Source organism: Staurois parvus, unplaced genomic scaffold (genome assembly GCF_062004578.1).
Source record: "Staurois parvus isolate SC_StPar_1 unplaced genomic scaffold, SC_StPar_1.0 ptg000097l, whole genome shotgun sequence".
NCBI classification, from domain to species: Eukaryota; Metazoa; Chordata; class Amphibia; order Anura; family Ranidae; genus Staurois; species Staurois parvus.
Genome location: NW_028317893.1, coordinates 2,022,471 through 2,044,479, shown reverse-complemented (window position 1 = coordinate 2,044,479; position 22,009 = coordinate 2,022,471). Strand labels below are relative to the sequence as shown.

The 22,009-nt window shown below is 40.8% G+C and overlaps 1 long non-coding RNA gene across 1 annotated transcript; it reads right to left on the bottom strand.

The window, feature by feature from the left end:
• Positions 1–2,963: 2,963 nt before the first annotated feature.
• On the bottom strand, positions 2,964–18,119 carry LOC149467877 (uncharacterized). The gene is made up of 2 exons (XR_016311811.1): positions 17,935–18,119; positions 2,964–3,190 (listed from the first exon to the last, which is right to left on the bottom strand). It is a non-coding gene; the product is annotated as an uncharacterized LOC149467877 (long non-coding RNA).
• Between the last annotated feature and the right edge of the window lie 3,890 nt (positions 18,120–22,009).

The following is a 22,009-nucleotide window of genomic DNA, read 5'->3' as shown; positions in this document are numbered from 1 at the left end:
GTGACTAAAGGCCAGAGAGCCAAGTATCGAGAAGAGCTGGACAACACAGTCAGAGAGCTTGTTAAGAGGTGCAGCGTGGTACTGCAGTTGAATTGAGATGATGACCCAGGTGGCTTGACATTTTCCAGTGTTTGTATTCTGCTGAAGCTGGGCAAGATCCTCTGAGTGGGACACTTTATGTTGGACTTTTGTTTCGCATTCTGCCATTTAATAAGTGGGCTACCAGGCTATAGTATATATATATATATATATATATATATAAAACAATATATAGTACATACATAGAGAAACTGAACTGATGATCCCCTTGACAGGAATTCTGACAGATTGTCCACCTTCCTTACTTACTACAGGAAACCCATGCTTGGATAAATATTTGGGCGGCAATGAACTTTCCTACATATTACTTGAATCTACTTTCAGTCCAATGTCCAACAATGTCCAGGCTCCCCCCTTTCCACCTCTGGTGATATGTCCCTGTGTGTTTATTATGCCTTTTGCTATGCCACATGATTGTTTTGCTTTGTTGATTAGTAAAGTTAGTCTGTGCTATAAGCAATGAAGCTTGGATCTCTGTGGTATATTAATGTGCTTTTTAAACCAACATACAAACATTTACAATTATAGGAATACAATACAAGACTGACAGATATACATATAACAAGCAAAATGCTACCTACTTCCTAGCAAATAAGCAAATCTGTATACAATGGAAGTATGCTAAAAGGTTACTTAATTCATGTTAAGATGGGTTCATGATCTCAGCAGGCAACGAGTACCGGGCTTACTCTACAGCAGTAACAGGAGATCGAGCACAAATGTCTTATTCTTCTGTCAGAGGTCGCCTTTGGTGTTAAGTCATCTTAGAGGCCTTCAGTTTCTGTTGTTGGCCTTTTATTTAAAAAGCATGGATAGCCAATCCCACATGGGTGTGGTCCCTTTTCCTGCCTTATTTACAGTGTCATATATAGGTGAAACACTCTCCAATTCACCCTCTACATGACACTGTTGTATCATACATGCCATAGGTCATATATGTCAGAAGGTCAAGCTATTGTTTACCATTGCTTAACTTGACTTGTTGATTTCAGTTACATAATTAAATGTAGAACAATAGAAGAACCCAATATACAAAAATGGTATCTAAATTCTCATTGTTGTCTCTCGAGGTCTCCTGTGGGGCAAGTGGGATGATGCGAGGTCGCTTGTCCATTGTTTATGCTTCGTTGGTTGATCCCCTCACTAAATTATCTTACATGACTCTATGGGAACGGGATTTAAATAGTTTGTTAGATTTAGATACCTGGCGGACTGCGGCCCATGCCCTATCGAAGATTTCGATTAACACTGATCTTGTTGAATCTAACTACAAAACGCTACTTCGATGGTATTTGGTTCCTGCTCGCCTAATGTATCCTTCTGTTTCATCTGGCTGTTTCTGACGCTGTGGTCAAGAGGGTACCATGTTCCACGTCTGGTGGAAATGTCCAGTTGTGAGTAGGTTCTGGATCCACATATTTAATTTTCTTTACTCAGTGACAGGAATTAGTATCCGTAGATCGCCGGAAGTGGCCTTGTTCAATATAATACCCTCTGATGTTCTCAAAAAATCGATTAAATAAATTTTATATATAATACTGGCGGCTCGCATTACCATAGCTCGAAGCTGGAAACAATCCTTGATCCCGCTGGATAGAGTGAAACAAAAACTTAACTGGATAATGGTTAATGATAAACTGACGAGTATTGTCACTGACGATGTGTCCAGATTTGAGGACTTGGGAGCCTTGGATTAATTATATTACTGTATAGTGAGTGTCTGGCAGCTGATCCCCCCCCCCCCTCTTATTTTCTTTTTTTCATTTGGGAGTAATTTCCTTCTTCGTCTCTCTCTTCCTCTCTTTTTCTACTTTTTTCGTTGAGCTTTTTTTTTTTTCTGTCACTTTTGGTTCATTTTGGTTTAATTTTTGTTTATTGATTTATGAAACCTGTACGTCCTGATGGCTATGACACTTTTTGTGTGAATTGTAATGCTATTGTCTGATAATCTTTTTACGTACCTATAAGTGTTATGATTCTGATTCTACATCTTGTTCCACCATGCGGGTGGGCCTTTTCTTTTTGTTTGCCATCTTGTTTTATGCTTTAATATGCTTGTTTCTCAATAAAAATATTGAAATATAAATTCTCATTGTTGTAGAAGACTTGTAATTGTTACCAAGGCATTTGTTTGAAAAGTCCACTTAACTGCTTCCCCACTGCCCTATAGCATAATTACTGCTACAGGGCGGCAGGGCTGCGCAAAATCACATATACATACATGATTTTGAATTTCCGGGTAAGGGGCATGCGCATTACTAGCATATAAAAAAACTAAATTCTAGTATATATACTGCCATTTGTAGATGCTATAACTTTCACGTAAACCAATTAATTTACATATATTGGGATTTGTTTTCGCAAAGACATGTAGCAGAATACATTTTGGCCTAAATGTATAATGAAATTAGATTTTTTACATTTTTTACTGGATATGTTTTATAGCAAAAAGTAAAAAATATTGTCTTTTTTTTTCAAAATTGTTGGTCTATTTTTGTTTTTAGTGCAAAAAAAATTGCAGAGGCGATCAAATACCACCGAAAGAAAGCTCTATTTATGGGAGAAGAACACACAAATTTAATTTGGGTACAGCGTTGCATGACCACGCAATTGTCAGTTAAAGTGACGCAGCGCCGTATCGCAAAAAATGGCCTGGTTAGGAAGGGGGGTAAAGCCTCTGGAGGGCAAGTGGTTAAACATTCAAAAGTAATCTGATTTCTGTATTTAAGACAAACAAACAAATAGATCCTTTCATGTAACTCTTAGAAAAAAAATTATAAAACTGACATATCTGTGTCAAATGCAATACATTCCATCCTTGAATTTCTCTCAGACCACACAGAAAATCACTTTATTACTAAAACTCATACTAAATATTCTTTCACCTTTAATGTAACCTCTTTCCATATTTCTGCCACTGAGGTGTTTTAGTCTTTAACAAGAGTTCATTATAAAAATGTCCATTTTGAACAAGTCCAGGTTTGTAAAACATCAAAGGCCTTGCTCTCCACAGCTCTTGCAGTATCTCATCATTCTGTTCATCATGAAGCCACTTTCTCTGACCTTCCCTTTGGATCAAATCGGAGCCAGCCTATGGAGTGGAAAATAAAGTGGATTATCTGTTCCTTCTAATAATACATACACAGTAGACCCTTGCTCTGCAGGTACAATCTCTCCTCTAACTGGCTGTTTTGCTTTGCACCTATTAAGGCTCTTGCGATAAAAGTCAAGGAAACTTAGATCTCTGTAGTGTATTAATATTTGCTCTACTAAACAGGAAAAGTCTGCACATAAAACTTTAGGATACACAAATAATAGCAAAATATGGCAACAACATGCACAAGCTATCTATGTGATATACACTAAAACAGCTACTTAACTTGGACTTTCCATTTATGTAATCTTCTTCAAGGTTCCTTCAGAGTCCAACTGATTCCCCATATGTCTTCACAACAGGTGTATCCTCCTTTGTCTCTCAAAACAACAGCGTTTCAAAGTCCAGAACAACCCTTGCCTCTTCATCAAAGTCCCAAAACCAACTCTTTCTTTATCTTCTCACCATATGGTTGTTCAATAGTCCACCTTCCCTCCCCCTGCTACCTAATTTCCTGTAAGGAGCTTCCTGTGCTGCTCATAAACCAGTCTGAATGGTTCATTGCAAATATGAATGGGAGAGGCCTTAGCTTCTTAAACAACGCATGGTCTTAAAATCTAACAATTTAACAAATATCTAAGCTATAAAAATCACAAAATAATAGCCAAGCAACACACTGGCTTCTTGTCTGGATCTCTGACCAACACTTTGCCATCTGCCTGTATCCACTTTTGATCGTCCCAAAGAACATCGATAGGGAGGAGAGGAAATATATTGATATCTCCCAGAAGATCACCGCTGTTTATTTTGGACGGTTTGATGTTATAGAGCCTCACTTTCACTTCCACTGTTGCTGAGAAGTGTCCACTAACCAGTCAGAGTCCCAGCCACTGTCTTGAAGCTCATCTGCCAATGAAAATATAAATTCAAAGCTTCCTTCCAGATTCCCTCTCATTGTTAGATATGCTTCAGCTTCAGATATGGAACTTGTGGTGTTTATGTAATGGGAAGCAGTAACTTGGCACCTGGTAAACACTGTTCTTTCAGGAACCTTACATAAATACTGAACTCTGCACTCCAGCTGAGGAATCTGTGCCCCTGCCACCACCATTCTCTCATATGGTGTACTTTTGGCTATTGGCCTAGAATTTAACAACAGAGCTGCCTGTGTAGGGACCTGTGTGTGTAAGTTTTCATATCTGGTGCTTCAATAGCCTGTTGTATCTTTCAATCAAACCAGCTGCCTGTTGATGGTATGAGATGTGGCACAACCAGTACACTTCAGAATCTTTGGCCCATTGCTATACTGTTGAAGAGGTGAAGTGTGAGCCATTATCACTTTGGACTTGTTTGGGACAGCCATAAGCAACGACAAGTTTCTGAAGCAGTTGAAGTGCTGCATGTTTGCAAGGATGAACATGCAAAAATCCTGAATGGGTGTCCACTGCAGTGCAACAATATCTCAGTCCATTGTTTCCCTGGGGCAAGGGACAGATGAAGTCAATCTGCCAAATCTCTGCAGGCCTCTAGCTCCTGACCTTCTGGAGTACTTTTGCATTGGCCATTGTCGCACTTCTCCACACACTGTACAGTGCCCTATTGCAGCCTTTATAATGTAATAGATACAGGCAATCCTCTCTGCTGTGCCCATTAATATGTTGCTTTCTGCCCCAAATGTCTAGATTGCCTGTGGGTCCAACTGGACAAGTTCATCAGGACAGGATCAATTAGCACAACTGCATTCACCTTAGTGATTTCATCTGCCACTCTGTTATAGTTCTGTAAGTCTGGGACTAGGGGCTCATGTGCATCAACATGCCCTACTTTTATGGTGTGGGAGTAAACTTCCTTCCAGATGTAGTCCCAGATTTCCTTGCCTCCCCATACCACCTTTCCATGAATCATCCATTCATTGGACTTCCAAGTGGGCATCCAACTTGTCAGTCCCTTAAAGACATCCCAGCTGTCAGTGCATGTCAGGAATGGACTAGCCAGCAATGGTGGGACTCACCTGCCTTTTGATCTGCAGTACCAGGGCTGGCCAGCGGATGCTCCCAGCAATCAGAGACTCAACTTTGCAGCCAGCTAACACCTGGAACTGATTATGCTGGGGTATTTAAGGGATGGCCAGACTTGCAGACTCTGCCTTGGTGTTGTGTTTCTCTTGGGCCCTGTATCCTGTCCCTGCTCTCTGTTCCTGTCTGATTCTCTGCTACCTGTTCTGATCCCTGGCTTGTCTGACCATCCCTCTGCCTGACCCTCTGTACTACGCTGCCTGCTACCTGTTCTGATCCCTGGCTTGTGACCCTGACCATCCCTCTGCCTGTCCCTCTGTACTACACTGCTAGCTACCTGCTGAACCTGGCCTGTGACCCCGACCAATCTCCGCTTGCTCCCCCTGTACCTACCTGCCCTATTGATATTGACCCGGCCTGCCTGACGACGCTTGCTTGTATGTACTGTTATCTGTGGGTGGTTGGTTTGTTTGCACTGTATTATGTTTAGTATTGCACTGCGTTTATGTTTGTATTGTTAGTGTTAATAAATTATATTGTTTATCACATATCTGAAGTCTGCATTTCCCTGCGTCAGTCACACACCTCTGGTCACACCTGGGAGCCCTGACAGTGTAGATAGTGACATGGGAAGAAGGATCCTCCTGAAAAGTCATTACTACAGTTTTCAACTCTGCATACTAACTGAACCCTCCAATTATGGTATTCTGCAGGACTGTGTCTGTACACAGGTTGCAGGATGCTGCTGTCCATTGACTCCCAGAAGAGGTGACTATGGCTGAGCCATCAGTGAACCATGCTGACTTTTTCATGTCTTCTGCCAGATTCAAAAGTTGGAGTCTCTTGAATGGGGAATGACTGCAGCACAGGAATTTCTTCTGGCTGGGTGCTGGTAAAAGTGACAAGCCTTGTCAACTGTTTTGAAATACCACTTCCATTTCATCAGTGTCTGGTTCTGTGCTACAGTTGCCCTAGTGGTCAGTCCATTATCTTTCACCCATCCTGCTATTGGCAGTGCAGTATGGATGATGACTGGGCCCTTTCCTGTAATGGTATCTACCTATTTTAGTGATATCTAGGCCCCAAACAAGTACTCCTCTAGGGGCATGTATCTCTTCTGTGCCCCTGTCAGTTGCTTGGACCAAAATCCAATGGGTATTGCTCTCTGTCCTCTCTTTTCATTTGGCTGCCACAGACTCCAAGATATGGTACCAATCTGCTCCACTACATCCAGCTGAAATGGTATCCCTTGTCTCATGGATCCATATCCAGAATGCTGCAAAATAGCTTCTTTAGCCTTAAGGAGTGTGGTCTGCTGCTCTGAACCCCATGAAAACTCTTTCCTGGTAACATTGTATACAGGCCTCAGGATAAGTCCAAGATGTGAGATTACCGATCCCCAGAATCCCACAACTCCAATGAACTTCTGTGCCTCCTTTTTGGTAGTAGGGAGCGACAGTTCCTGGGTAGTTTGAACATCTATCTCTGGAATTTTCCTTTGTGGCCCAGTCCACATCATTCTCATGAACCTCACCCATGTGGCAAGTCTTTGTGTCTGTTGATAGCCCATCCTCTGTTCTCCATGTGCTGTATCACCAGGTGCAGTGCTTCAGTTACATCTTCTTTTGTCATAGACATCATGATGTCATTGATGTAGTGCAATACAGCGACTTTCAGATTCACTGTACTTAAATCTCAGGCAATCAGTCCATGAAAAACGGTTGGGGAATTAACATACTCTTCTGAAAGCACGGTGAAAGAGTACTGGTGGCTAGAGATGAGTGAATTATTCAAAAATTCGATTCGGCTGATTCGCCGAATTTGAGGAAGAAATTTGATTTGATGCGAATTTATTCGCTACGAATTTAACTTATAAAAAGGGTTTCTAGGCTTCAGAGAGCCTTTAAATTAGTGCAGAACACTGTACCTTTAATTTAAATCCCCTTGGAGATGAGGAAGGAGAAGGAGAATGATGAGAAGAAGGATGAGAAGAAGGAGAAGGATGAGAAGAAGGAGAAGGATGAGAAGAAGGAGAAGGATGAGAAGAAGGAGAAGGATGAGAAGAAGGAGAAGGATGAGAAGAAGGAGAAGGATGAGAAGAAGGAGAAGGATGAGAAGAAGGAGAAAAATGAGAAGAAGGAGAAGGAGAAGGAGAAGGATGAGAAGAAGGAGAAGGAGAAGGATGAGAAGAAGGAGAAGGAGAAGGATGAGAAGAAGGAGAAGGATGAGAATAAGGAGAAGGATGAGAATAAGGAGAAGGATGAGAAGAAGGAGAAGGATGAGAAGAAGGAGAAGGATGAGAAGAAGGAGAAGGATGAGAAGAAGGATGAGAAGAAGGAGAAGGATGAGAAGAAGAAGGATGAGAAGAAGAAGAAGGATGAGAAGAAGGAGAAGGATGAGAAGAAGGAGAAGGATGAGAAGAAGAAGAAGGATGAGAAGAAGAAGAAGGATGAGAAGAAGGAGAATTCCAAGCCGGCAAAAAGTGTATCTGCAGAGCTCCGCTATTTCTTAGCGGAGCTCTGCAGATACACTTAGCGGAGCTCTGCAGATACACTTTTTGCCGGCTTGGAATTCTTCTTATTTTCATCCTTCTTCTTCTTCATCCTCATCCTCATCCTCAGAAGAAGAAGAAGAGGATGAGGATGAGGATGAAGAGGAAGAAGAAGAAGAAGAAGAAGTAGGATGAAAATAAGAAGAATTCCAAGCCGGCAAAAAGTGTATCTGCAGAGCTCCTCTATTCTGCAGATACACTTAGAGGAGCTCTGCAGATACACTTTTTGCCGGCTTGGAATTCTTCTTATTTTCATCCTACTTCTTCTTCTTCTTCTTCTTCTTCATCCTCATCCTCATCCTCAGAAGAAGAAGAAGAGGATGAGGATGAGGAAGAAGAAGAAGAAGAAGTAGGATGAAAATAAGAAGAATTCTAAGCCGGCAAAAAGTGTATCTGCAGAGCTCCTCTATTCTGCAGATACACTTAGAGGAGCTCTGCAGATACACTTTTTGCCGGCTTGGAATTCTTCTTATTTTTATCCTACTTCTTCTTCTTCTTCTTCTTCTTCATCCTCATCCTCATCCTCAGAAGAAGAAGAAGAGGATGAGGATGAAGAAGAAGAAGAAGAAGAAGTAGGATGAAAATAAGAAGAATTCCAAGCCGGCAAAAAGTGTATCTGCAGAGCTCCGCTAAGTGTATCTGCAGAGCTCCGCTATTTCTGACAGTTCTCTGACATTCACTCCATACAGCGGTTGAAACATTGTATCTATTTGTTTCCATAAATGGAAACAAATAGATACAATGTTTCAACCGCTGTATGGAGTGAATGTCAGAGAACTGTCAGAAATAGGCTATTTCTGACAGTTCTCTGACATTCACTCCTCAACCGCTGTATGGAGTGAATGTCAGAGAACTGTCAGAAATAGGCTATTTCTGACAGTTCTCTGACATTCACTCCTCAACCGCTGTATGGAGTGAATGTCAGAGAACTGTCAGAAATAGCCTATTTCTGACAGTTCTCTGACATTCACTCCATACAGCAGTTGAAACATTGTATCTATTTGTTTCCATAAATGGAAACAAATAGATACAATGTTTCAACCGCTGAGCTCTGCAGATACACTTAGCGGAGCTCTGCAGATACACTTAGCGGAGCTCTGCGGATACACTTTTTGCCGGCTTGGAATTCTTCTTATTTTCATCCTACTTCTTCTTCATCCTCATCCTCATCCTCTTCTTCTTCTTCTGAGGATGAGGATGATGAAGAAGAAGAAGAAGTAGGATGAAAATAAGAAGAATTCCAAACCGGCAAAAAGTGTATCTGCAGAGCTCCGCTAAGTGTATCTGCAGAGCTCCTCTATTTCTGACAGTTCTCTGACATTCACATTTACAGCGGTTGAAACATTGTATCTATTTGTTTCCATAAATGGAAACAAATAGATACAATGTTTCAACCGCTGAGCTCTGCAGATACACTTAGCGGAGCTCTGCAGATACACTTAGCGGAGCTCTGCAGATACACTTTTTGCCGGCTTGGAATTCTTCTTATTTTCATCCTACTTCTTCTTCTTCTTCATCCTCATCCTCAGAAGAAGAAGAAGAGGATGAGGATGAAGAAGAAGAAGAAGAAGAAGAAGTAGGATGAAAATAAGAAGAATTCCAAGCCGGCAAAAAGTGTATCTGCAGAGCTCCTCTATTTCTGACAGTTCTATGTCAGAGAACTGTCAGAAATAGAGGAGCTCTGCAGATACACTTTTTGCCGGCTTGGAATTCTTCTTATTTTCATCCTACTTCTTCTTCTTCTTCATCCTCATCCTCTTCTTCTTCTTCCGAGGATGAGGATGAGGATGAAGAAGAAGAAGAAGAAGTAGGATGAAAATAAGAAGAATTCCAAACCGGCAAAAAGTGTATCTGCAGAGCTCCTCTAAGTGTATCTGCAGAATGGAGGAGCTCTGCAGATACACTTTTTGCCGGCTTGGAATTCTTCTTATTTTCATCCTACTTCTTCTTCTTCTTCATCCTCATCCTCATCCTCATCCTCAGAAGAAGAAGAAGAGGATGAGGATGAGGATGAAGAGGAAGAAGAAGAAGAAGTAGGATGAAAATAAGAATTTCAAGCCGGCAAAAAGTGTATCTGCAGAGCTCCTCTATTCTGCAGATACACTTAGAGGAGCTCTGCAGATACACTTTTTGCCGGCTTGGAATTCTTCTTATTTTCATCCTACTTCTTCTTTTTCTTCATCCTCATCCTCTTCTTCTTCTTCCGAGGATGAGGATGAAGAAGAAGAAGAAGAAGTAGGATGAAAATAAGAAGAATTCCAAACCAGCAAAAAGTGTATCTGCAGAGCTCCTCTAAGTGTATCTGCAGAATAGAGGAGCTCTGCAGATACACTTTTTGCCGACTTGGAATTCTTCTTATTTTCATCCTACTTCTTCTTCTTCTTCTTCTTCTTCATCCTCATCCTCAGAAGAAGAAGAGGATGAGGATGAAGAGGAAGAAGAAGAAGAAGAAGTAGGATGAAAATAAGAAGAATTCCAAGCCGGCAAAAAGTGTATCTGCAGAGCTCCTCTATTCTGCAGATACACTTAGAGGAGCTCTGCAGATACACTTTTTGCCGGCTTGGAATTCTTCTTATTTTCATCCTACTTCTTCTTCTTCTTCTTCTTCATCCTCATGCTCAGAAGAAGAAGAAGAGGATGAGGATGAAGAAGAAGAAGAAGAAGTAGGATGAAAATAAGAAGAATTCCAAGCCGGCAAAAAGTGTATCTGCAGAGCTCCTCTATTTCTGACAGTTCTATGTCAGAGAACTGTCAGAAATAGAGGAGCTCTGCAGATACACTTTTTGCCGGCTTGGAATTCTTCTTATTTTCATCCTACTTCTTCTTCTTCTTCTTCATCCTCATCCTCATCCTCTTCTTCTTCTTCCGAGGATGAGGATGAAGAAGAAGAAGAAGAAGTAGGATGAAAATAAGAAGAATTCCAAACCGGCAAAAAGTGTATCTGCAGAGCTCCTCTAAGTGTATCTGCAGAATAGAGGAGCTCTGCAGATACACTTTTTGCCGGCTTGGAATTCTTATTTTCATCCTACTTCTTCTTCTTCATCCTCATCCTCAGAAGAAGAAGAAGAGGATGAGGATGAGGATGAAGAAGAAGAAGAAGTAGGATGAAAAGAAGAATGAAAAGAAGAAGAAGAATGAAAAGAAGAAGAAGAAGAATGAAAAGAAGAATGAGAAGAATGAAAAGATTCTTCTTCTTCTTTTCATTCTTCTTTTCATTCTTCTTCTTTTCATTCTTCTTCTTCTTCTTTTCATTCTTCTCATTCTTCTTTTCATTCTTCTCATTCTTCTTCTCATTCTTCTTTTCATTCTTCTTTTCATTCTTCTTTTCATTCTTCTTCTCATTCTCTTTTCATTCTTCTTTTCATTCTTCTCATTCTTCTTTTCATTCTTCTCATTCTTCTTCTTTTCATTCTTTTCATTCATTCTTCTTCTTCTTTTCATTCTTCTTCTTCTTCTTTTCATTCTTTTCATTCTTCTCATTCTTCTTTTCATTCTTCTTCTCATTCTTCTTCTTCTTTTCATTCTTCTTTTCATTCTTCTTTTCATTCTTCTCATTCTTCTTTTCATTCTTCTTTTCATTCTTCTTTTCATTCTTCTTCTTCTTTTCATTCTTCTTCTCATTCTTCTTTTCATGAAGAAGAAAAGAAGAATGAGAAGAATGAAAAGAAGAATGAAAAGAAGAAGAAGAAGAATGAAAAGAAGAATGAGAAGAAGAATGAAAAGAAGAATGAAAAGAAGAATGAAAAGAAGAATGAAAAGAAGAAGAAGAATGAAAAGAAGAAGAAGAATGAAAAGAAGAAGAAGAATGAAAAGAAGAATGAAAAGAAGAAGAAGAATGAAAAGAAGAAGAAGAAGAATGAAAAGAAGAATGAAAAGAAGAATGAGAAGAATGAAAAGATTCTTCTTCTTTTCATTCTTCTTTTCATTCTTCTTTTCATTATTCTTCTTCTTTTCATTCTTCTTTTCATTCTTCTTCTCATTCTTCTTCTCATTCTTCTTTTCATTCTTCTTCTCATTCTTCTTCTTCTTTTCATTCTTCTCATTCTTCTTTTCATTCTTCTTCTTCTCATTCTTCTTTTCATTCTTCTTCTTCTTTTCATTCTTCTTTTCATTCTGCTTCTCATTCTTCTTTTCATGAAGAAGAAAAGAAGAATGAGAAGAATGAAAAGAAGAATGAAAAGAAGAAGAAGAAGAATGAAAAGAAGAATGAGAAGAAGAATGAAAAGAAGAATGAAAAGAAGAATGAAAAGAAGAAGAAGAAGAAGAATTAAAAGAAGAAGAAGAATGAAAAGAAGAAGAAGAAGAATGAAAAGAAGAATGAAAAGAAGAAGAAGAATGAAAAGAAGAAGAAGAAGAAGAATGAAAAGAAGAATGAGAAGAATGAAAAGATTCTTCTTCTTCTTTTCATTCTTCTTTTCATTCTTCTTTTCATTCTTCTTCTTCTTTTCATTCTTCTTTTCATTCTTCTTCTCATTCTTCTTTTCATTCTTCTTCTCATTCTTCTTTTCATTCTTCTTCTTTTCATTCTTCTCATTCTTCTTTTCATTCTTCTTCTTCTCATTCTTCTTTTCATTCTTCTTCTTCTTTTCATTCTTCTTTTCATTCTTCTTCTCATTCTTCTTTTCATGAAGAAGAAAAGAAGAATGAGAAGAATGAAAAGAAGAATGAAAAGAAGAAGAATGAAAAGAAGAATGAGAAGAAGAATGAAAAGAAGAATGAGAAGAATGAAAAGAAGAATGAAAAGAAGAAGAAGAAGAATGAAAAGAAGAAGAAGAAGAATGAAAAGAAGAAGAAGAAGAATGAAAAGAAGAATGAAAAGAAGCAGAATGAAAAGAAGAAGAAGAAGAATGAAAAGAAGAAGAAGAAGAAGAATGAAAAGAAGAATGAAAAGAAGAAGAATGAAAAGAAGAATGAGAAGAATGAAAAGAAGAAAAAGAAGAATGAAAATAAGAATGAAAAGAAGAAGAATAATGAAAAGAAGAAGAAGAAGAATGAAAAGAAGAATGAAAAGAAGAATGAGAAGAATGAAAAGATTCTTCTTCTTCTTCTTTTCATTCTTCTTTTCATTCTTCTTCTTCTTTTCATTCTTCTTCTTCTTCTTTTCATTCTTCTCATTCTTCTCATTCTTCTTCTCATTCTTCTTTTCATTCTTCTTCTCATTCTTCTTTTCATTCTTCTTCTCATTCTTCTTTTCATTCTTCTTCTTCTTTTCATTCTTCTTTTCATTCTTCTCATTCTTCTTTTCATTCTTCTTTTCATTCTTCTTCTCATTCTTCTTCTCATGAAGAAGAATGAGAAGAATGAAAAGAAGAATGAAAAGAAGAAGAAGAATGAAAAGAAGAATGAGAAGAATGAAAAGAAGAATGAAAAGAAGAAGTATTCCAGTACAGCAAAAAGTGTATCTGCAGAGAGCTCCGCTATTTCTGACAGTTCTCTGACAGTTCCAGTGGTTGACAGCGGTTGAAACATTGTATCTATTTATTTCCGAATAAAAACATCTGTATCCTAAATGGAAACAAATAGATACAATGTTTCAACCGCTGTACATGTGAAGGAACTGTCAGAGAACTGTCAGAAATAGCGGAGCTCTCTGCAGGGACACTTTTGCCGGCTGATCGGGAAAAATCCGATTCGCGCACCCGAATTATGCAAATATTCGGATTCGACGCGAATCAAATTTTTCCTGAAATTCGAAACGAATTCCACTTCGCCTGGTTCGATTCGCTCATCTCTACTGGTGGCCATCCCACACAAAGGCAAACAGTTCTGACACTAAGGATCTATTTGAATTGAACAGAAACCATTAATGTCTATCACTTGAAAAGAAACCATTAATGTCTATCACAGCATAATATTCTCCTGCCTCTTTGGCAATTTTCTCAATGATAGAGATCATATCAGGTACAGCTGACTTTAATAGAGGTACCACTTTGTTTAGACCTCTTTAATCTACAGTCATTCTATATGTCCCATCTGGTTTCTTTACAGGGAACACCGGAGACAAGAAAGGACTTACAGCAGGTCTAAGGATCCCTACTCTCAACAATTCTTTAACAGTCTCCCCAATTTCTTTGTGACCTCCAGGAAGTCTGTACTGCTTGAGACAGGCTGATTTCTTTGGTAAAGGAATGTAGACAGGGATCCATTTGGCATGATCTCTGACCACAGTCTTCAACGCCCTAACCAGATACGCTTTATCAGGATACCCAAATGTGAATTCACCCTGTTCAGTCTGAATTGACTGACCTTGAAGTACATCCATCCCATGAGTATTTTCAGGTAACTCTGATACCAAAACATTTGTCCAAAATCCTGGTATTTTGCCAATAGCCAATTTCACCCGTGTCCGAATTGCTGGTTTGGTTTGCCCTCCCAACCTTTTACATAATTCACTTCTCCTTAGTGATGGGAAGGATTTCCTTTTAAAAGTGTAACCTCTGCTCCAGTATCAACTAAAGCCATCACATGTGTAGGAGAAGATGACTTTCCCTACCATACAGTGACAGGTGCATATGGGCGTCAGTCTCCTGCTGTCACTGTCTTCACTGCTATCACAGGAAACCCACCTTCCCTTCATAATGGACAAGGAACCTCCCAGGCCCCCTTTCTGAGTATCTGTAACTCTTCCCCTGGGTAAAGGGATTTGGGTTTGGGTTCATGTGCAGTTTTGGGAAAGGCTTTGGGACTAACAGGAGGGGTCTATTTTGTTTCCTCTAAATCTAGGCTGATATTATCTTTACTAATCTATCTAATCTTTAGGTACTCCTGCCTTTAATAGGTCTACCCACATTTGTTTCCTAGAGATAACTAGCCTGGTTTTCTCTTCACCTCCTGCCTTCTCTACCATATTACCTTTATTCTCTGTTCTTTTCTGCTTGTTTTCCTCTTGTCTGGTCTTGACCTTATCTAATGCCCTGACAGGTTTTGTTTTAGTCACCTCTAGCTCCCCCAACTGCCTGAACAGGGTAGGTAGTGGCTTCATGAATCTTGCTGTTTAATCCCAGGCCTCCTAGCAAGGACAAAGATAGAGCCCTGAGATTAAGTGGCACAGACTTCATCAGCTTAGAGTGTAGAGCAGAAGTAAAGGGTTCCATATCTGGACCCATCCATTCTGGAAACTTATTTAATTCGGTTATATAGCCCATCTCACGTAACCTGCCTTCTCCTATTGTTCTCCATGAGTAGGTATTTTCCAGATCACTAGGGTTAGCACATACTCAGACTAACCCATCTCTCACGAAGTCTAACAGTGAAGAATTCACAGTAAACTATTGGGCTTTTCTCATGGCCTGACGCAATTGTGCGCCATGGGTTAACACTCCCATAGCCACTGCTTCCTTGCCTGACAAAACGACACTGTCCACCTCATCATCCCGCAAACTTAGGAGCCAACTCAAATAATTGTTCCCGGGACCTCTGTTTGTATTGTTTTGCCAGCTTATGGAGTTCAGTTTGTGTAAACTCCCTTACTTCTTCAAATTCCACATCTCTGGGGTTGCGGTAATGCACCTCCCATCTGCCATCTCCTCTCTATCATGTTGTCTTTTCCTATGCTTAGTAATGAGAGGTCTGGCACACCTTTTCTTTCCCACTAGAAGATCATCATCAGAAATATCAAACAATATCCTCACAATTCCAGTTTTGAGATGTAACAATAGCCTGTACCCTGACTTTACTATCAGGTTTACAGCCCTTCTTTTACCTTAAGGCATTCATTGATATGGCCATGAGGGCTGCACACTGCTCTTGCAAATCATCAGGCCAACTAGCAGTTGAACATACACACTCCAAAGCAACTGCTAGCTGCTCTTTTAATGCCTTAATTTTTTCCCTTGCCTTCTCCCTCCTTTGTAATTCAGTATAGCGAGCAGGAAGACAGAACCATCCAACTAAGGACACTGTCCTCTTCTATGCTTTACTTAAATCAAATCCCTCAAGGCAAAATCTACAAAATGATCTGAATCTTTATTACCCCAAGAATTATTCAAGGGAGAAGCATACTTTGCAAATTCTTTAATGATAGGCTTCCCATAGTTGCCAACATTTAAAAAAAATTTTTAGGAACATTTTTTCATTGTATATGCCGGGTGTCGGCAACCCGCGTCTCCAGAGCCGCATGCGGCTCTTTTTCACCTTGGCTGCGGCTCCGGAGCACACTGCCCACCAGGTGACAGGCAATAGAGCAGCAATGGGCAAACTACGGCCCGCGGGCCGTATACGGCCCAGCGGACCTTTTAATCCGGCCCGCGGAGCTAGGCTTCCGCTAGGCTCCTCTCACAGTCCGCCCTGAAGACCGGTGTAGCATGAAAATCTGTCTCCTATGAGGATCTGTCCCCCTCAACGTATCTGCGCATGTGCCGGAGATCGCCGATCGGCTGCTAATGCCTGAAACTGGCACATGCGCAGATACGTCGAGGGGGACAGATCCTCATAGGAGACAGATTTTCATGCTACACCGGAACGGCGCGGGAACACGGCGAGAGGAACGTGCGGAGCAAAGGTAAGTGAATTGACACAGGGGAGACTTAATATGGGGGAATAATTAATATGGGGGATGAATTACTATAGGGGGGATGAATTACTATATGGGGGATGAATTACTATGGGGGATGAATTACTATATGGGGGATGAATTACTATGGGGGATTAATTACTATATGGGGGATTAATTACTATGGGGGATGAATTACTATGGGGGATGAATTACTATGGGGGAAGAATTACTATATGGGGGATGAATTACTATGGGGGATGAATTACTATATGGGGGATGAATTACTATGGGGGATGAATTACTATGGGGGATGAATTACTATATGGGGGATGAATTACTATGGGGGATGAATTACTATATGGGGGATTAGTTACTATGGGGGATGAATTACTATATGGGGGATGAATTACTATGGGGGATGAATTACTATATGGGGGATGAATTACTATATGGGGGATGAATTACTATATGGGGGATGTATTTTCAGTTTTAAAAATGTGGCTCTCAAAATAAATTTCAATCGTGGTTTTGGCGAGATTTGGCTCAGTTGAAAAAAAAGGTTGCCCACCACTGACCTAAGGCTATGATTGTGATTATGACGATACACTGTGGCCCTGATTAACCGTTTGCTTACTGGGCCCTTAAACCCCCTTCATGACCAGAGCACTTTTTGCAATATATGCAGTGTCGGATTTGTTTTAAATGTTGCAATAGTTTTGCGGCTCCCAGTCTTTTTTTTCCCTCTCGGAAACGGGTCCAAGTGGCTCTTTATGTCTTAAAGGTTGCAGACCCCTGGTATATGCAGAAAGCCAGTGTAGGTGGAGTGTTTTGTAAATTAGGGGGGACATCAATTGTGGGTGTGTCTTGTAAATAAAAAATGGTAGCACCTTCACGTGCCACAACTAGAAGTGGGTGTGGCTTAAATGAATCTATCCGTTGGGCGTGGCTTAAATGGGCTTGGTTAGAGTCTGAGGTTTTCTTGGGCTCCCCCATACAATTTTGCTCTTCATCCCAACAGCCAAAAAATATATAAACACATATATTTATCTACAAAAAAAGCCTTTAATATTATAAACATAAATAACTGGTTGCTAGAAGTTACAGCACATTACCTCTCACTGACTGGTTGCTAGAGCTTATTGCTGTTAGTATAAGGGAGGGTCAGAGACTGCAGTAGTACAGGAGATGGTAGACATGCAGACATGGCACAAGGGATGGTCAAAGTACAGTATGCTCCACCATAAATATCACAGCATGCTCCACCATAAATTACAGTATGTGCCACCATAAATATAACAGTATGTTCAACCATAAATATTACAGTATGTCCCGCCATAAATATCACAGCATGCTCCACCATAAATATCACAGAATGCTCCACCATAAATATCACAGAAGGCTCCACTGTAAATATTACAGTATGTGCCACCATAAATATTACAGCATGCTCCACCATAAATATCACAGAAGGCTCCACCATAAATATTACAGTATGCTCCACCATAGATATCACAGAAGGCTCCACCATAAATATTACAGTATGTGCCACCATAAATATCACAGCATGCTCCACCATACTGCACCCCCCCCCACGCTAAACCCCCCCACGCACACGCTCTTCACCCCCCACACCCTCCCCCCTCCCCACACACACACAAACTCTCTCCCTCTCACAACTCACCTCTGCTACACTATAGAGCGGCATCTGGCTGGTCCGCAGCCACTCTGTCAGTGTGTCCATCATTGGTGGTCCTGGTGTGCATCCTGGGCTTGGTCCTCTCTGTAGCAGCTTCCTCTGCCTTGTATGTGAGGAAGAGGACAAGGCTAAGGCGGGTTGGCGCGATCACCCCTGGGCTGGCCACACCCCCTCACAGTAACATCCAATCAGTATTGGAGAAACAGCCACATGACCTCCTGTCTCTCACTGATTGGCAGTCCCAGGAAGGGGGAGGACAGAGAAGGAGGGAAGAGGATTACAGGGAGGGGGAAAGAATATAGCTAACACACTTCAGTACTAGATGCCCTGACTGCCCTGGCCGACGGTCCATGACAAAATAAAACTTGTCCGTGACAAAAATAATTTTCCGTGATTCAGCCTGGGACAAAGACTGTCCGTGAAAAATGTAAAAAAATTCATGAATGTCCCAGGCAATCCATGACGGTTGGGACCTATGGCTTCCACTCATTGTCTCTGGTCCAAATAGGCAGACCCCCTCTGGACATCAGAAACCTCTGCAGCCTTGTTTTTCTTAAACAGCCTATGCAGCATTTTTACTTAGCACACGTCACAGAACACGCTGCAGAAAACAGGTCTGCTTCAGTTGAACTTTAGTGGAAATCCCGGACGAGCGCCTAATTATATTTCTCTGTTGCCTAGTAAGGTTACTTATAAGCAAGGAAGGTTAGACCTCTGTGGTATATCAATGTGCTTTTACTAAACAAAAATTCTGTACATACAGTATATCACAGAAATGAGTACACTCCTCACATTTTTGTAAATATTTATTATATCTTTTTATGTGACAACACTGAAGAAATTACACTTTGCTACAATGTAAAGTAGTGAGTGTACAGCTTGTAAAACAGTGTAAATTTATACAAGCTCAACACACAGCCATTAATGTCTAAACCGCTGGCAACAAAAGTGAGTACACCCCAAAATGAAAATGTCTGCATTCGGCCCAATTAGCCATTTTCCCTCACCGGTGTCATGTGACTCATTAGTGTTACAAGGTCTCAGGTGTGAATGGGGAGCAGGTGTGTTAAATTTGGTGTTATCGCTCTCACTCTCTCATACTGGTCACTGGAAGTTTAACATGGCACCTCATGGCAAACAACTCTCTTAGGATCTGAAGAAAAGAAATGTTGCTCTATATAAAGATGGCCTAGGCTATAAGAAGATTGCCAAGACCCTGAAACTGAGCTGAAGCACGGTGGCCAAGACTATACAGCAATTTAACAGGACAGGTACCACTCAGAACAGCCCTGACCATGGTTAACCAAAGAAGTTGAGTGCACGTGCTCAGTGTCATATCCAGAGGTTGTCTTTGGGAAATAGATGTATGAGTGCTGCCAGCAATGCTGCAGAGGTTGAAGGGGTGGGGGGTCAGCCTGTCAGTGCTCAAACCATACGCCGCACACTGCATCAAATTGGTCTGCATGGTTGTCATCCCAGAAGGAATCCTCTTCTAAAGATGATGCACAAGAAAGCCCACAAACAGTTTGCTGAAGACAAGTAGACTAAGAACATGGATTACTGGAACCATGTCCTGTAGTCTGATGAGACTAAGATAAACTGATTTGGTTCAGATGGTGTCAAGCGTGTGTGGCGGCAACCAGGTGAGGAGTACAAAGACAAGTGTGTCTTGCCTACAGTCAAGCATGGTGGTGGGAGTGTCATAATCTGGGGCTGCATGAGTGCTGCCGGCACTGGGGAGCTACAGTTCATTGAAAGAACCATGAAAGCCAACATGTACTGTGACATACTGAAGCAGAGCATGATCCCCTCCCTTTGGAGACCCCCCTCCCTCCAAGACAACCACTGCCTTGCTAATGATCCTGAGGGTAAAGGTGATGGACTGGCCAAGCATGTCTCCAGACCTAAACCCTATTGAGCATCTGTGGGGTATCCTCAAACAGAAGGTGGAGGAGCACAAGGTCTCTAACATCAAACAGCTCTGTGATGTCGTCATGGAGGAGTGGAAGAGGACTCCAGTGGCAACCTGTGAAGCTCTGGTGAACTCCATGTCTAAGAGGGTTAAGGTAGTGCTGGAAAATAATGGTGGCCATACAAAATATTGACACTTTGGGCCCAGATTGGACATTTTCACTTAGGGGTGTACTCACTTTTGTCACCAGCGGTTTAGACATTAATGGCTGTGTGTTGAGTTATTTTGAGGGGACAGCAAATTTACACTGTTATACAAGCTGTACACTCACTACTTTACATTGTAGCAAAGTGTCATTTATTCAGTGTTGTCACATGAAAAGATATAAAATATTTACAAAAATGTGAGGGGTGTACTCCTGTGAGATACTGTGCAATTACAATAATAAGAAAACAATACAAGATTGACAGATATACATATAACAAGCAAAATTCTACTTACTTCATAGCAAATAAGCAAATCTGTGTACAATGGAAATATGCTAAAAGATTACTTAACTCAGGTTAGAGCGGGTTCACAATCTCCATAGGCAAAGAGAACCCAAGCTTACTCTACAGCAGTTGCAGGAGATTGGGCAAAAATGTCTTCTTTTTTCACAGGTCTTCCTTGGTGTTAGGTCATTTTAGAGTCCTCCTTTGGTTTCTGTTGTTGGCCTTTTGTTTAGAAAGCATAGATAGCCACATGGGTGTAGTCCTTTTTCCTGCCTTATTTACAGTGTCATATATAGGTGAAACACTCTTCAATTCACCCTCTACATGACACTGTTTATCATACATGCCATAGGTCATATATGTCAGAAGGTCAAGCTATTGTTTTCCATTGACTAACTTGACTTGTTGTTTTCAGTTACATAATTAAATGTAGAACAATAGAAGAACCCAAATACAACAATGGTATCTAAGTTCTCATTGTTGTAGTAGACAGCTTGCGTAATTGCTGCCAAGGCATTTGCTTGAGAACTCCACTCAAACATTCAAAAGTAACCTGATTTCTGTTTCTAAGACACATTAACAAACACACCCTTTCATGTAAGTCTAAGAAAAAAATCATAAGACAGACATATATTTATATCAAATGCAATACAATGATTAATATACTATGAGCGCATTGTGCCAAGGCTGCTATCATACTGTACACTCTGCACTCCTCTCCTGAACATATTGCTGCTATCATACTGTACACTCTGCACTCCTCTCCTGAACATATTGTTGCCATCATACTGTACACTCTGCACTCCTCTCCTGAACATATGGCTGCTATCATACTGTACACTCTGCACGCCTCTCCTGAACATATTGCTGCTATCATACTGTACACTCTGCACTCCTCTCCTGAATATACCTCCTGCAGTCATACACTCCACACTCCTCTCCTGAACATATTGCTGCCATCATACTGTACACTCTGCACTCCTCTCCTGAACATATTGCTGCCATCATACTGTACACTCTGCACTCCTCTCCTGAACATATTGCTGCTATCATACTGTACACTCTGCACTCCTCTCCTGAACATATGGCTGCTATCATACTGTACACTCTGCACGCCTCTCCTGAACATATTGCTGCTATCATACTGTACACTCTGCACTCCTCTCCTGAATATACCTCCTGCAGTCATACACTCCACACTCCTCTCCTGAACATATTGCTGCCATCATACTGTACACTCTGCACTCCTCTCCTGAACATATTGCTGCTATCATACTGTACACTCTGCACTCCTCTCCTGAACATATGGCTGCTATCATACTGTACACTCTGCACGCCTCTCCTGAACATATTGCTGCTATCATACTGTACACTCTGCACTCCTCTCCTGAATATACCTCCTGCAGTCATACACTCCACACTCCTCTCCTGAACATATTGCTGCCATCATACTGTACACTCTGCACTCCTCTCCTGAACATATTGCTGCCATCATACTGTACACTCTGCACTCCTCTCCTGAACATATTGCTGCTATCATACTGTACACTCTGCACTCCTCTCCTGAACATATTGCTGCTATCATACTGTACACTCTGCACTCCTCTCCTGAACATATTGCTGCTATCATACTGTACACTCTGCACTCCTCTCCTGA